This window comes from Eulemur rufifrons, chromosome 2, assembly GCF_041146395.1.
Source record: "Eulemur rufifrons isolate Redbay chromosome 2, OSU_ERuf_1, whole genome shotgun sequence".
Lineage (NCBI taxonomy): Eukaryota > Metazoa > Chordata > Mammalia > Primates > Lemuridae > Eulemur > Eulemur rufifrons.
In genome coordinates, this window is record NC_090984.1 from 95058698 (window position 1) to 95071978 (window position 13281).

Genomic DNA, 13281 nt, shown 5'->3' on the forward strand with positions numbered 1-13281 from the left:
GTAAGGGGAAAGAATGTGAAAGAACTTGAAAATAAGGACCTGGGTACATTAAAATCGAAGATGGAAAAACACAGTACGACGAAATGAGGAAAAGCATGAGAAGTGACATATCGGAAGGCTTTGAGGGAGGATTGTCTATGTACAGTGTGCCCGTGGGGGGTACTATAAGGGAATCAATAAATAGGCTGATATAACAGACAGATTTTGGCCTTATAGGAGAGGTTGATTAACAAACCTTAGAACTGTTCAAAGGCGAGATGTGGTGCCTTGGAAGGTAGAGTTTTTGCTTACTGTCAAAACAGAGACCACAGGAGGGTTTTTATTACGTGTTGAGGCAAATTTGCTGGTATTTCTACTTAGAACATACTTCAGTCTGCTCTGAATTCCGTCCGCCAGGAATCCTGTCACAGCACCTCCCTGAGTCCTGCCCTATTCAGGGGGTGGCATACACATGTTCTGAGAGACCAGCCTTGCCCTGGATATGGGTTGGCCTATGGAACTCTAAGTCCATTCGAGAGAGTTTTGTGAAACAGCTGTGGCCCTTGGCAGCCTTCCTTTCTGGCTTTCAGAACTCAGTGCAGCTGCCAGCTTTTTGGAGTCTTCTGCCGGACATTACACACATTCAGGTGTTTAATTATGTCATGGGTAATTTTCAATCAAATATTAGCTTGTGTGACGAACTTGACAGGACTTGAAGAGTCGCTTCAAGACGAATCGGATTTTCTTTCTTTCTTCTTTTTTTTTTTTAGTTGCACCACATGTACTCACCACCAAATGAATCGAATTTTCTTCAGGACCTGTCACCCAGGGACCAGAGAAGCCAAGGGCTAGAGAGCGTTACGTCTCAGAGAAACTTCACGCCCCTAAACGACAGAGAGGCTGTCCAGTACCTAAGAGCCCGAAGCAGTTCGCATTTTATACTTAGAGGCGCGCGAGCGCGCGCGACCGGCCGCTCGGAGCTGCAGAAAGGACCAATGAGCCGACACTCTCTTCGCGCCGGCTCGGGATTGGGCGAACCGCGCCAGCCTCTCTGCTGAGTAGTGGGCGGGGCGCGCCGGGGACCGACTAGGATAGGCGCGCCCGCTGCGCCAGAGTCCCGGGGGCGCGTGCGCGGTCTCGCGGCGGCCGCAGGGGCCGGTCTCGCGCGGTCTAGAGGTGGAGTTGCTGGCGGCGGCGGCGACGGCGGCGACGGAGTAGGGTGGCGGTGGGGCGGGGACTAGGGATTCTGAGGTGGGGAATCGGGAGTTTCTGGATTCTTTATCCGGTATTTTAAGGGCCGTCGGAAGGCTGTCGCTTCTGCAGTGTTTAGGAGCGGCTGGGGCTGGAGGATCGGCGGCGCAAGAGGCGCGGAGGTAAGAGGCGGACTGGCGGCGGCTGGGTTGTGGAGATCTTAATCAACAGGTCCCCGAGAGCGCGGCGGGGGAGGGGCGGCCGGGCTCGCCCCCTCCCCCATACGCCGCGCGCTCGGGCCCGGGGCGAGGAGGTACCCCCCGGTTGCCCAGAGCGCTGCCCCAGGCAGTGGGAGTCGCGGCCGCGGAGGGTGTGAACTCAACCTTTGTCCCTGGGAGGAACGCTGCCTGCGCTGTGCCCGCTCCTTCTGCTTGGTCGGGGACGCACCTTGGCGCGGGCTACTGCCGGCCCGGCCCGAGATGTAGGGGGCGCGGCAGGGAGTCGTCTGCCTTCTGCGCCCCCGCTGGAGGTCGCGACTCCCGGGACTCCCCCCTGGCCAAGTCGGGGAAATCGGCGGGGGAACACTTTCCTTCAGAAGACGGAATGTAGTCGGCGTTCCTGTCTGCCTGACTCAGCTCCTGGTATTCTGCTGCTTATTGCGTCCTTTAAGCAAATAAACAGTTCCTGTTTCCTTGTCACCACTTTTAAAGAAAAACATAATTTTGTTAATGATTTCTGATAATTTACTTGATGATTGCAATTTGAACTTTGAAGCCTGTAAATTGTTGTAACCTACGTTTAAAGAAAGGCGCTTTAAACGATCCTTGTATCAAATTATGTAACTTTCTAATGATAATAACTCACCTTCTATTTAGTTGATTGACATACACTAATGTGAACGGAATTTACGTTTCAGTCTAAAGGTTTTTCTTGTCAGTTTATGCTGCAATTAAAATCTGGTAGCTAGAAAGTTTTTAGAAGTAGTATGTAGTGTGTGTTTTGTCTCTGTAGTCATTTAGAATTTTAAGAATTTAGATTTGGAAAGTCTGTAGTACAAGAATTTTGAAATTTTGATTTGATGGAGATGGTGAAAGGTGTTACTATTTCTGATTTTTTTAAAAAGCAGTGTAATGTTTTAATGGTAGTATCCCAATTATGCCTTTGGATTATGCCAGAAGTTAATAACCTATTTAATTCTGCAATAGGAGCAAATAATGTGTTAGTTATTGGTGTCTTTGAAGTAGAAGTATTGGTGTAAGTATTTTTCACCACGTGAAAATTATTAAATAAGCTTTATTGAATTATGAACTACTGGTTTTAAACTAGATCTCTGTGGATGTAGCCTATTACAAGTCCTGCCTCCCACCAAGAGACAGGGTCTCTGTCCCCTGGGCTAGATTACAGTGGCATGAGCATAGTTCACTGCAACCTCAAACTCCTGGGCTAAGGCAAACCTCCTGGTTCAGCTTCCTGTGTAGCTGGGACTGCAGGTGCATGCCACCATGCCCTGCTAAGTTTTTAATTTTTTTATTTTTTGTAGAAACAGGATCTCGCTATGTTGCCCAGGCTGGTCTCAAACTCCCGGCCTCAAGTGATCCTTCCACTTTGGCCTCCCAAAGTGCTGGTGAACCACCTCGACCAGCATATTACAAGTTTTAAAAGGCTTTCTAAACTATCATAGCAGACTGAAACTTTTAAATTATAGTGTAAAAGCTTTATGGATGAAACAGGGAAAAACATGAAAAGTGATTCATTATTTTATCTTTGTTTTAAAAAATCAAGTAAATTTTACATTGTACTTGAATGATTTTTGGCCAGTAACTTGCCAAGTAAAGGTGGACTCATTAACAATATTAACTTGTTTTGGAATGTTAAAATGGGAACGGACATGTAAGTTCTACCAGAGGGTTACCCAAGTCAGTACAGTGGGTTTAGCTATTTATATGATCTTCCTGAATTATGATCTTCCCCCCCCCAAGGTGTTTTTTTTATTTATTTATTTATTTTTTTATTTCATCTTGTTATGGGGGATACAGAATTGCAGGTTACATACGTTGCTCCTGTACCGCCTTTCCCCTGAATTATGATCTTGATTAAAAATCTTATCACAGATATACTAAGAAATTTGGTCTATTTTATATATCAGTATACTGAGATGTCCTGTTTCTCTGGTATTTTCTGATTTCAGGGTTTTGGGAAAAAAATAGTATCTTGACATGTGCTTTAGAATACAATTTTGGATTATATACTTATTGGATCATAGAATCAGTAAATTGGAAGTAATCTTAGTGGTTATATAGTCTAACCTCTTCATTTTCCAAGAAAAAGAAAGTGAGACTTGTAGAAGTAGCCCATAGTCTGTCTGCTAATTGAGTTGGAGCTACATAAATGCTTGTCTCCACATTCTAAGTTCAGTGCTCTTCTCGCTATGTCTTATTGTTAAATAATAAATTATCTTCTCTAAATCTTATAAATAATTGGTAGGGTTGATTCTTTCTCTTATGCGTTTTTTTTTTCTTTTCTTTTTTAATATCCACTAAATACAATTCATTCCCCTACTGAAGGGTTGTTTTCAGTTTTTCAATGTTTCAAACAATGTTTAATGCATATCCTTGTGCATGTCTCCTTGAGCACATGTGTGAAAGTTTCCCTAGAATGTATACCTACCTGTAAGTAGAATTGTTGATAATAGGCTGATGTGTATTTTCAACTTTACTGGCTACAGCCAAATTATCCTCTAAAGTTGAAACAAATTACATTCCTGCCAACAGTATATGAGTGGCAGTGGTTTCTCATCCTTGTCCACAGATAGCGTTGTCACATTTTAAAATGTCTGCCAATCTGATGGATGAGAAATGGTATATTTGTTTCCTTTCTTTAAAAAAGATTTTAATTTACATGAAATGAAATTCTTTTTGTTGTACAATTGTTTTGACAAATGCTTAGAGCTGTGCACCTACCATAGTCAAGATACAGGACAGTTTCATCACCAAAAATTCCCTTGTGCTGCCTTTTGTAGCCAACCCTTCCCCCACCCTTAACCTCTGGCAACCAATGATCTGTTGTCTATAATTTGTCTTTTCTTGAATATTATTTAAATGGAAAAATACAGTAGCCTTTTGAGCCTGGTTTCTTTCATTTAGCATGATATATTTGAGATTGATCCATGTTGTTGAGTATCAGCAGTTCCTTCTGTTTCATTGCTGAATATAGTAGTCCTTTGTATGGTTGTATAACCATTTGTTTATCCACTCACCAGCTGAAGGACATTGGAATTGTTTTTTATGAGTATGAATAAAGCTGCTATAAATCTTTGCCAATAGGTGTATGCCTAATTTTATTTAAAAAATAAAAAGCCTGTCTGTGGTAGGCAGAATAATGGCCCTCCAAGATGTCCTAATCTCTGGAATTTGTGAATATGTTTGGTTACGTGGCAAAGTTGTTGCCAGTCAGCTGACTTTAAAATAGGGAGATTATCCTGGATTATTTATTCAGTTGGTCCGAGTGTATCACAACAATCTTTAAAAAGTGAAAGAGGAAGGCAGAAGAGTAGCATCAGAAAAAAAAGATATAACAAAGGAAGCAGAGTCAGAGAGATGCAGAGTTGCTGGCTTTGAAAATGGAGGAGGGGAGACTACAAACCAAGGAATGTGGGTGGTCTCTAGAATCTGGAAAAAGCTAGGAAGTCGGATTACTCTTTAGAGAGAGAAAGCAGCCCTGCTAACACCTTGCATTTAGCCCAAGGGGACCTTTGTCAGACTTCTAATCTACAGAATTGTAAAATAATAAATTTGTGTTTTAAGCCACTAAATTTGTGGTAATCTGTTACTTGAGCGGAGGAAACTAATATACCGTCAAACTATTTTCAAAGTGGCTGAACCACTTTGCATGCCCACCAAGAATGTATGAGGGTTCTACTTGCTTTATATCCTCATCAGCACTTGCTATGGCTAATCTTTTTTTTTAGACAGGAAATCCCCTTATCTTCTAATCAATCTTTTTAGTTTTAGCCATTCTAATACGCATATAGTAAATAGTATTTCATTGTGGTTTTTATTTGCATTTCCATCATGACTAATGATGCTGAGCATCTTTTCATGTGCTTATTTGCCATCTGTATGTCTTCTTTGGTAAAATATCCAAATCTTTTACTCATTTTTAAATTGGATTGTTTTCCTATTGTTGAGCTTTGATATCAGATATGTGATTTGCAAAGGTTTTCTCCCAGTCTGGCTTATCTTTTCATCCTCAGCATCTTCTGAAGTATAGAAGTTATAAGTTTTGATGAGGTCCAAATCACTGATTTTTTATTTTATGGATCTTATTTTTGGTATTGTAACTAAGAATTCTCTTTGCCTAACCCCAGATCATAAAGATTATATAATTTATTTTCTTCTGCAAATTTATATTTTTATTTTACATTGAAATCTGTGTTCCATTTTGACTTAATTTTTGTATTGAGAGGTATGGGTTGAATTTCATTTATTTGTCCATTTGTTCCATGACCATTTGTTGAAAAGACTGTCCTTTTTCATTGAATTGCCCTTGTCTGTTTGTCAAAAATCATTTAACTACAGTTGTGTGGATTTACTTGTGGATTGTTCCATCGATCTGTTTGTCTGTCATTTTGCCATTAACACATTGTCTTGATTAATATAGCTTTAGAATAGGACTTCACATCAGGTAATGTGAGTCCTCCAACTTTACTCTTTTTCAAAATTGTTGTGGCTATTTTTAGTTCCTTTGTCTTTCCATGTAATATTTAGAATCATCTTGTTGATATTTTTAAAAAATTCTGTTGGGATTTTGATTGGGATTGTGTTTAATTTATGGATCAACCTGAGGATAATTGACATCTTAACAATTTCTCTCAATTTACATGAACATTTTGTATGGATGTATTTTGTATGGATCTATATGTTGAAAACTGTAAATACTTTATTAGTTCTATATCTAAGTATTTCAATATTTTGGTCCTATTGTATAATAAATGGTAATTTTTTAAAAATTCAGTTTCCAGGCTGGTGCAGTAGCTCACGCCTGTATCCTAGCACTCTGGGAGGCTGAGGCGGGAGGATCTCTTGAGGTCAGGAGTTCTAGACCAGCCTGAGCAAGAGTGAGACCCTGTCTCTACTAAAAATAGAAAAAATTAGCCAGGCATGGTGATGCGCACCTGTAGTCCCAGTTCCCTGGGAGGCTGAGGCAGAAGGATTGCTTGAGCCCAGTAGTTTGAGGTTGCTGTGAGCTAGGCTGATGCCATAGCACTCTATCCTGGGCAACAGAGCAAGACTCTGTCTCAAGAATAAAAAAATTCAGTTTCCAATTGATCATTGATAATATATGGCAGTTCAGCTAATTTTTGTATATTGAATTTGTATCTTGAGTTTTTGCTAAACTGACTTTTTAGCTCTAGGAGCCTTTTTTTTTTTTTTTTTTTGGCATTTTCTAAGTAGACAATGATGTTGTCTATGAATAGGGAAACTTTTACTTTTTTCTTTCTAGTCTATATGTCTTTTATTTCTTTTTTCTTGATTTATTGTACTGGCTAGGACTTCTAGAGTGATGTTGCGTAGGAGTGGTGAGAGGGAGCATCCTTTTCTTAAAGGGAAAGTATTTAGTATTTCAGCTTTAAAATATATTAGCTGTAGGCCATTTTGTGGATTCTCTTAACCAGATTAAGGAAGTTTTCTTCTGTTCCCAGGTTAATGAGGGTAAGGTTTTTTATTTCCCACAGGAAGATTTAGAAAAGAGAAGATTTATTTTTTTAATTATGAATGGATGTTGAAAAATGCCTTTCCTGTGTGTATTGAGCTGATCGTATAGATTTTTTTCTTTGATCTATTAATGTGGTGAATTACACATATTTTTCAAATGTTGAACCAGCCTTGTATGTGTCTGGGAATAATTCTGGGGTTATTTTAAACAGTCATTTTGAATTTTTTTTTAAACTAATGTACATTAACATTTATTCTTAAAAATGAATAAGGAGCAATGGTGTGGGTCTACAGTCCCAGCTACTCAGGAGGCTGAGGTGGGAAGATTGCTTGAGCCTAGGAGTTTGAGGACAACCTGGGCAACATAGATGCCATCTCTTAAAAAAAAATGAAGAAGGAAACTAAATATAAGGTTTTGTGGGCCAGGCGTGGTGGCTCAGCACTCTGGGAGGCCGAGGAGGGAGGATCGCTCGAGGTCAGGAGTTCGAGACCAGTCTGAGCAAGAGTGAGACCCCCATCTCTACTAAAAATAGAAAGAAATGATCTGGACAGCTAAAAATACATAGAAAAAAAATTAGCTGGGCATGGTGGCACATGCCCGTAGTCCCAGCTACTCAGGAGGCTGAGGCAGGAGGATTGCTTGCGCCCAGAACTTTGAGTTTGCTGTGAGCTAGGCTGACACCATGGCACTCTAGCCCAGGTAACAGAGCGAGACTCTGTCTCAAAAAAAAAAAAAAGATTTTGTTAACTGATGTACTTCATAAAGTCAGATATTCATTAACAGTTATCTAAATTTTGCGTGGTTGTAGGGCTTAAGTTTTCTTGATCTCTACTGGAGTTTGTAGACTGGAAGACTCTTGTTTAAAATTACTAAATGAAGAAATAAAATGGTATTTGTATCATTGTAACCAAACATTCCTCATGCTGGGTTAATTTAGATAAGCTGTTTAAATGGATTTGGATAGTAAATTGTATTTTGAATGAAGATAAAATGGTTTTATTTAGACTAAAAACAATGGGAGTTTAAAAAACAAACCAAGCCCCATTCCTCACATCAAAAAATCAACCATGGACCCTTGATTAATCACATAAATGTTCAGCTTGGTCAGAGTACATAACAGAATGCTTTCAGTGAATTTTTTTTTTTTAAGAGACGGAGTCTCACCATGTTGCCCAGGCTGGACTTGAACTCCTAGGCTGAAGCCTCCTGAGTGGCTGGAAGTACAGACACATGACACTGTACCCAACTCAGTAAATGTATTAAAGTATGAAGTGAAATATAAATTAAAATGTAAAACAAAGCCAAGGTCTGTTTTGTTTTGAAATGGGTATATTCCATCATGAAAAATACAGGTGCATGGTAAAAATACGCATGTTTGCTAAACATATTTTGAATTGTGAGATTTCTCCTCCATCAATCTAAACTACAGAAGACAGTTTAGTTTTCAGTAATGTCATAATCAAGCTGTTTAATTTTATTATTTTTATAAATTTGGGCTTATCCGATGATACAACATAAAAATTCAAGCAATTTGGCTTTTGTTTCATGTAATTTTACAGTTTCTTCTTTGGTTAATAGTTGCCTCAAACACCCTAAACACTGAAGTTTTGAGGCCTCTAATGTTTGTGGCTTTTTTTCTTCCTTTAAAAGGGCAGTAATCAACAGCTTTCTGTAAATCTTTTAAGCTTTGTGGGCCATATTGTTTCTGTTGCAGGTACTCAGTTCTGCTGTTAGAATGCAGAGGTAGCCAAACAAATGAACATGACTGTGTTCCAATAAAACTTTACTTATAAAAAGGTATGCCTGATTTGACCTTTGGGGCTTTGGTTGCCCAAAAGTCACAGGCAAAAAATCAGTAGGGGAAATGACAATAATTGTAGTATTGTAATGGTAGAAGCCTAGGGATATTTATTCCATGCCGTAATTACAGGTGAAGCCTCACTTTCCTCATCTATATGTAGTTACCTTGGAAGATGATTGAAAAGGTTAAAATAAGGTATGAAAAGCATCTAGCATAATGTCTAACACCATAGTAGAAACTTAATAAGTATTTACTTTTCCACTCTTTGTTTTAAAGCTGCACAATGCTCTGTGACAAATGTGACAGATTGTGATACAGTTAAAGAGTCAGGATTTTTATGGTTTGTATTATACTTAATAAATTAGTTCAAATATAAGAAATTATAATGATATGTTTATAGCTAAGTTGTCTTTTGAATTATGTTTTCTTGATATGTCATAACTGCTTGGCTTCACAACAGTATCAGAAATTTCACATAAAAATTTGAGAATTATGGCCAGGCACAGTGGCTCATGCCTATAGTCCGAACACTCTGGAAGGCTGAGGTGGAAGGATTGCTTGAGCTCAGGAGTTCAAGACCAGCCTGAGCAAGGGCAAGACCCCATCTCTACTAAAAATGGAAAAATTAGCCAAGTGTGGGCATCATGGCGTGTGCCTATAGTCCCAGCTACTTGGGAGGCTGAGGCAGGAGGATCACTTGAGGACAGGAATTTGAGGTTGCGGTGAGCTATGATGTTGCCACTGCACTCTACCCAGGGCGACAGAGTGAAACTCTGTCTCAAAAAAAAAAAAAAAAAATCAAGAATTTTATGTCAAAATATAATTTTCTATTTTGAGTGTTTTCCGTTGTCATAGAAAAGGTTTTGATAATGTCATTTAAAATACGTTACTTTGATTTGACCTAAGAAGTAATGTTTCTGTATTTTGCTTATGTGCTTCAGAAATGCCTTTCAGATTGCATTCATTTAAAATAATTGACTGCTTCCTGTGAGGGCACTGAGCGAGGTACTCTGCTAGGATTTGGTTGCATTTAAAGACTATCCATATTTAGGGACTCACTTTTGTGTTATGATTGGGATATTATAAGGAAAACTTCAGAAAATTGGTTTTTTTTCTTTCTGAATTTCTATCAAAATAAAGCTGTTCTATTTTCTTTTTTATAAAGTTGGTTGAGATACACTAACGCCATTTCATGGCTCACAAATGGACCATATCCTGCAACTTGAAAATCACTGATGTAGACTAGAGTAACACTTCTCCAAGAGTCTGTGTTCATCATTTCATTTGAAATTCAGCTTATCCACTCTTGCTTCCTCTAGGAACATTCCATTACCCACCCCTACAGCCATTGGCCAATATTTCTATTAAATTTTAGTTGTTAATATGTTGCCTGAGTATGTATTAGCAGTTCATATGTTCTTAATAACTAATTTGTATGTTATTGAAGGCTCTGACTATTGTTTTGTGTTCATTTAACTGTGCTCTAAAGTACCAGACCCTCAAATATTTACTGACCAAAAAATCTAGAAGAAAATAAGTTATGCATTAAACAGTGGGTCTTCTAGCCTAGTATTAGAAATCACATTACCTCACATTGAAAACTGTATAAACTCTACTTTATATATACTGGTCATGCAAATTTATCTAGTATTAAAAGATTCTAGTGTTAAACAGATTGTTTTGTGAATCTGATGGTACTTTGCTCCTTCCCCCTTAAATGCATACTTGTTGTCCAGTATCAGGGAATTCATGGAAATTAGGTCAGGAACCCCAGATGTAAACCTCTGATCCAAGTAATTTATCTAAGGACTATACAAGTGACTTGCAAATGTTTTTCAAAATAATGATTCAACTAAGGGTAACCAGTGGATATTTAAGAGCTAATGTAAGGAAATTTGATAGTTTTTGTAGGCATCCTAAAGGAATCTTAGCCTAAAACTTTATACCTTATCCTTTTATACTTTAAATTTATAGCAAGGTTGGTATTAATAGTTTGACCAAATCACAGTACTTTTTGCTTTCTCCAGAATTAGATCCCTTGCCCCAATCTCTTAATGTTTTCTGTAGTATGCTGTATCTTCTGTATTTCTTTCTTTTTTTTTTTTTTTTTAAGACAGAATCTCACTCTGTTGCTCAAGCTAGAGTGCCGTGGTGTCTGCCTAGCTCACAGCAACCTCAAACTCCTGGGCTCAAGCTGTCCTCCTGCCTCAGCCTCCCGACAGCTGGGACTACAGGCTTGCGCCACCATGCCCGGCTAATTTTTTCTATATATATTTCTAGTTGTCCACATAATTTCTTTCTATTTTTAGTAGAGATGGGGTCTTGCTCTTGCTCAGGCTGGTCTCGAACTCCTGAGCTCAAACGATCCACCCGCCTCTCCTCCCAGAGTGCTAGGATTACAGGCGTGAGCCACTGCGCCTGGCCTATATTTCTTAAATATTAACAACTACATTTCAAAGTCTTTATCGGTATTTTCGCTTTTACAGATGAGGAAACTGTAGGCTCGGAAAGATTAAATATTTTATCCAAAGTATTGTTGGAAATGATAACAGGGATTTGAATTCAATTTATTTGACCCCAAAAGCCCTGGATTTTTCTACTTTGTCTATATTATAGTCTGCCTTAAGACTTACTTTGTTTAACATTGTCTTTTTGGTAAGACTAGAATCTTTCTGAGGAAGCCCATCTTTGACTTTAGTGTCTAAAAATGTATTTGAATTACAGTGAAGAACTTTGAACCTGTAAATTGTAAATAAGCTCCTTAAATGTAGAGGCTGTGTCTTTTTATCTTGGTATCTCAGTGCTTAATATGGCTGTGATACAGTAAGAAATACATGTTTGGTCTTTGTCCCCTGTAAGTGACATAGGGCTTCTAAATCCCTTGGAATTTCCTTAGGGATAAGAGTGTCTTTTGTTTGAATGAGACAACTCTTGTCAGGCCTCTAGATAGCTTCAGGTTAGGGGGCTGGTTTCCAGAAAGACCAAGGCATGATTAGAGGGTTGAAACTTTCAGCCACACCCCTGACCTCTGGGAAGGCAAGAGGAGTTAGAATCAGTCACCAATGGCCAGTGATTTAATCAACTATACCCATGTAGTGAAACTTCCACAAAAGACCCTAAATGACAGTGTTTGGAGAACTCCCGAACTGGTGAATATGTCAAGGTGCTGGGAGGGTGGTGTGCCTGGAGAAGGCAGGAAGCTCTTCTATTAATAGAACCACCCATACCTTGCTCTGTGCATCTCTTCTCTTCCATTTGGGTGTTCCTAAGTTCTGTCCTTTATAATAAACCAGTTATAGTCAGTAAAGTGCCTTTCTGAGTTCCTTAGCTATTCTAGCAAATTATTGAACCTGAGAAGGGGTCAGTAGAATCCCTGATTAATAGCTGGTGGTCAGAAGTACACAGGTCTTGTGCTTGGTGTCTGAAGTGGAGGTAGTCTTGTAGTACTGAGTCATTAACTTGTGGGATCCGATTCTAACACTGGGTAGATAGTGTCAGAATTGAACTGAATCTAGGACGCCCAGTTGATGTCTGGAGAATTGGTGTGAGGAAAAGACCCACACATTTGGTGTCAGAAGTGTTGAGAGGGAAAAACAGCTCACAATGGCACATAGTAGATGCTTTGTTCCAATTTGCAATTTTATAATGTGTTTAAACATTAGCGTTGATTGTGAGCTAAATATCAGAGACTATTCTATCCTAGTCATTTCTTATAAAATGAGAAAATTTGAAATTCAGAACACTCTTCCATTTATTTTAGGTTGGCATAAACGTGTTTATTGGGAAGAAATCTAACTTTCACATGTTCTTGATTAACTCTCTTTACGAAGACATAACCATAAATGGATGAATTTGCTAATGGCTTTTTCTTTTCCACAGACATATATACTGACAGGCATTATAGTACTTGCACCAACTTGCAGTACTTGTACAGACTCTAGAGTCAGACTTGCGTCAAGTCAAATTTCATAAGTTAACTTATCAAAGCCTGGCTGACTCCTTGTCTGCAGAATGGGGATGGTATTAGTGCCTAATTCAGTGGGTCTTATTTGACGATTGATTGAGATGGTGCCATCAAGAATGGTAGGCATAGTACCTAGTGTTTATAGTATTAAACACTCCATAAGTATTAGGTAAGAGGTAGATAAAACAAACCTGGTTTGTGACATTCTAATGAAATAGTGATGAGCTGTTATGTGTTTAAATAAATATATTTTAAATAGATTGTATAATTATTAATTAAGTGATTTTATGGGAATTGTGTGAATTGGTTGTCATAGTCTGAGTCAGTGATAAATGATTGTAATTGTATATTGAGGCCAACTTTTTCATCTCTGAAATAATAGTGAAAGTTGATGGGTAAAACAATTTGTCCTACTTTAAACAGGTTACTTATGTGGGGAGATCAGCTTCTATTCAGCATTATCAGTTTCTCTATTTGACACTCAAGCTTTACTGTGGGGTGTTTTTCGCTAGGATGCTTTCAACACATTTTTATTTTTTTTTATTTTTTTATTTTTATGAGACAGAGTCTCACTCTCTGTTGCCCGGGCTAGAGTGCTGTGGCATCAGCCTAGCTCACAGCAACCTCAAAC

General features: G+C 38.7%; 1 protein-coding gene across 2 annotated transcripts in view; it reads left to right on the forward strand.

Annotated features, from left to right (window-relative positions):
* Positions 1-1189: 1189 nt before the first annotated feature.
* PALS1 (protein associated with LIN7 1, MAGUK p55 family member) overlaps positions 1190-13281 on the forward strand; it is an 85810-nt gene continuing 73718 nt past the window's right edge. For both annotated transcript variants that reach the window (XM_069487759.1, XM_069487766.1), the window contains exon 1: positions 1190-1352. The gene's annotated coding sequence lies outside the window, so the exon portion shown is untranslated. The remainder of the gene's footprint in view (positions 1353-13281) is intronic.